The following is a 3,774-nucleotide window of genomic DNA, read 5'->3' on the forward strand; positions in this document are numbered from 1 at the left end:
GCTGGGTCTATGTGATCGTTATTTCTGGCGAGGCGGGATTTGGGGCGGCGCTTGTGTCGCCGCTTTGACTGCTTCTCGAGGGAACAAGCCTTCGGTGCGTCCTTCCGTTCCTCGTCGTGGTCTTCTTTTGGTGTGTCCACCATGTATACGTCATATGATGAAGTGGACGTCCAGCGCCCTGTGGGCGGTGGTTCCTCTTCGCCTCCCGCATTGTTGTCCATACCATCGATGTCTGTGGAGTCGAAGTCGAGCATGTCGGTTGAGTCATCGACAGTGGCTATTAAGTGGGTGGTGGGTGGGCGTCGAATTTCTTCGTCGTCCGCATCCCAATCCTGTTGGCCATAATCCGGCCAGGGCTCTCCTGACAAAGAAAGAGACCTTAGTGAATTCAGAATGTCGCCGAAGGGCGAGTGCTGAAAGATATCCGCGGCGGTGAATTCCATGATCGGCGCCCAATCGGATTCGATTGGCAGGGGCGCGGATGGTTCGGGGTCCGGAAGAGAGTCTGGCACCTTGAAGTCACGGGCTGCGCAGAGGATTATGCTGGTGTTTGGCTCGATCGCCGTCGAGACTGCAGCCCCTAAGGCGGTGTCTAGCCACCCGTCTTCGATTGGCGCAGTTGGCTCCGAGCTAAGGGTCGGAGCTGATGCGGGCGCGGCCTCTGGGGTACCGTCCGGTGGCAGAGCTAGGTAATACCCATCGCGACAGTGCGGCGCGCCCGGCTGTGGCTCGAATCCGTCGAAGATCAAGTCCCCACGGATGTTGGCCGTGTAATTCAAACTTCCAAATCTGACCTGATGGTCAGGGGCGCAACTTTCAATGTGCTCCAGATGGCCAAGCGAATTAGCCCGCAGTGCGAAGCCGCCGAATACGAAGATCTGTCCGGGGAGAAAAGTCTCACCCTGGACCGCATCGCTATCGATGATAGTAGGAGCCATCAAGGTTAACGGCGACGACACCGAGGAACTCTCAATGAAAGCACCAATGTCGGTGTCAAAACCGGCGGATCTCGGGTAGGGGTCCCGAACTGTGCGTCTTGGCCGGATGGTAACAGGAGGCAAGGGACACGATGTTTAACCAGGTTCGGGCCCTCTTGATGGAGGTAAAACCCTACATCCTGCTTGATTAATATTGAAGATATGTGTAGTACAAGAGTAGATCTATCACGAGATCAGAGAGGCTAAACCCTAGAAGCTAGCCTATGGTATGATTGTATGTTGTGATTGTTGTCCTACGGACTAAAACCCTTCGGTTTATATAGACACTGGAGAGGGTTAGGGTTACACAAGGTCGGTTACAAAGGAGGAGATATCCATATACGTATTGCCTAGCTTGCCTTCCACGCCAAGTAGAGTCCCATCCGGACACGAGACGAAGTCTTTAATCTTGTATCTTCATAGTCTAACAGTCCAGCCAATGAAGATAGTCCGGCTGTCCGAAGACCCCCTAATCCAGGACTCCCACACTTCCTTTGAGAGACAGTTGGGCAAACACGTGGCCAACGTATGCGTCAGGGTAGAAATTGATGCACCAGTTATAGCCGCCGACGATGAACGTCTTCGAGCTTACATGGTTGAGGGCGCCGATGGCGTCGAGCTGCGAGTAGTTTGTCACCTTGAAATTGTGTGCGCCGGTGTCGGCCTCCGTCAGGCACGTCGACCAGCCCTCTCCCCGAAAGTGATGATGTTTCCCATGGCAGAGTCGGCAGACGACAAGGGCAACGGGTGAGCGGGCCTTGTTTATACGTATAGAAAGCTTGAAAGAAACCTGGCCATATTTGTAAGCTATTTTCTCAAGGAGAACCTATTAATTTCTATTTTCAATGAAGCAGTTGGTAGTCTCATTTTCAGGGGTTTTTTCGTCCCACCTTGCATGGTTTTTTTTGGTACCTCCTCCCATCTTTGCTGATTTTTTTTCGTAGATTTTTTCGTCCCTGCCCCCACTTCATCGGTTTATTTTTGCGTCATCCTCTCACACAACAAAAGAAATCTGAACAGATGAGTACTTTCCATACTGGCGCAAGTTATTTAGTAATGTAGCATCAATCACGAACAATCTCTAAATATCAAATCTAAATTAATTAACCTTACATTAAATCACTCAATCACATTAACCTAATCTTAAATAATTGATTTTCAGAAAAATCGCTCAATCACATTAACTTTACCTTAACTCGCGGATGGTAATCAATCTCCAAACAAAGGAAACAATACATCGAGGGAGCGGTAAATAAACTCACTTTCTTATGTACGTACGTACGTGCTGCCTTCGGGCTTCCGGTGTCACGTGTACACCTAGTTAGGGCTTCGGGGTGCAAAACGGTCAAGTCCGGGTGATCTAGGCTAAGCTGGTGTTATCAAACAAGTAAGCTCTGTTTGACTCGAATAAGAGATCGGGCTTTAGAGTTGGCTTGCATTTAACCGTAATAGTTTTGAGTGGATTTTGGGCCAATAAAAAATAGCATGTTCACTTTCGAAAATGGCTTGACCTACTCATGCTCAAGTTCTCCCTTCATTCCTAAATATAAATCCTTTTATAGATTCCACTATATAGAGACTACATTCGAATGTATATAGACGCCTTTTAGAATATAGGTTCACTTATTTTGCTTCGTATGTAGTCTATAGTGAAATCGCTTAAAAGATTTACATTTAGGAACGGAGGGAATATAATTTATGTAAACAGAATAGGGTGTGTGTTCTAGAAATATATAAGCTTGATACAATAAAATTATGGAAATGATAGTTGCATCAATATATTGCAATTTTCAAAGGAAAAATCAGTATATTGCAAAGCATAGGTCTTATATGTTCCGCTACTTCAACTATGCTATGTCGACCAAAATCAAGCGAGAGCTAACATTGGTGCAAACTCGCCTCATTTTCAACCTGAGCTACAAATTAAATAGACTCATGTTCTACTAATTTATTTTGGAGTCAATCTCCGGTGTAGCTAGAAGACGAATCGCTGTGAGTGGCTTCGACTCGAGCGCTTTTGGCAGCCCTACCACACGGCGATGTTGTTTATGATGCCCCCTACAACCGAAGGGCAGCTGGATATGAGATGCTTGAATCCATCGGTCTCCTGGATGTCACTGAGTACATCATGAGAGGACATGAATCTAAGGCATGCTTGCTTGAGTTGCACGCATTGGTGCTGCTCCGCTAAGGCAAGTGTGGTGGCAAATGTGTGCACATCGATGCTGTTGCATAGCCTTTGTTCACACATTGTCGCAAGCCTATCCAGGCCATACCAATCCGCGGCAACGAACAAGTGTTCCAGTGGCACATTCTTGTCTATACCACTGTTATGTGGGAAGGTATCGGTGTAGATGAAGTGGAGGAGGGCCTGGAAGATGGCAGGCTCCATATCGTCGACCTTGATGTGTCGAGTAGTGTTCTCCTCCATTCCAGTGAAGAGCTCCGCCTTGAACACCGACGATCGTGCAGCCAGCATGCACCTATGAGCGTGGAATAACTGGTCGCCCACGTTGAATGTCACGTTCGTGCCTTCCCGGCCCTCCAGCATGTCTACCAGGTGGTCGTGGAGGTCCGATCGGGGGATGACGACCACGCTCTGGTCCTCCGTGTGTTGTGTGATGACGGTCAAGACGCACCTGATTGCGAAGCAGTCATCGTCGATGTGCTTCTTGGAGAAGAACCTACTATAGCCATAATAACAACCCGAGGACGCAATGATATGTCTTAAGGCGCTTCTTCGTATGGTCGCATTCCCGTCTCTATCCAATAAACTCAAAGTGTACTTGGCTCTCAC

The 3,774-nt window shown here is 48.3% G+C and overlaps 1 pseudogene; it reads right to left on the reverse strand.

Moving 5' to 3' along the window:
• Positions 1–2,936: 2,936 nt before the first annotated feature.
• LOC119348179 lies at positions 2,937–3,661 on the reverse strand (annotated as a pseudogene).
• Positions 3,662–3,774: the final 113 nt, after the last annotated feature.

This window comes from Triticum dicoccoides, unplaced genomic scaffold, assembly GCF_002162155.2.
Source record: "Triticum dicoccoides isolate Atlit2015 ecotype Zavitan unplaced genomic scaffold, WEW_v2.0 scaffold87608, whole genome shotgun sequence".
NCBI lineage: Eukaryota > Viridiplantae > Streptophyta > Magnoliopsida > Poales > Poaceae > Triticum > Triticum dicoccoides.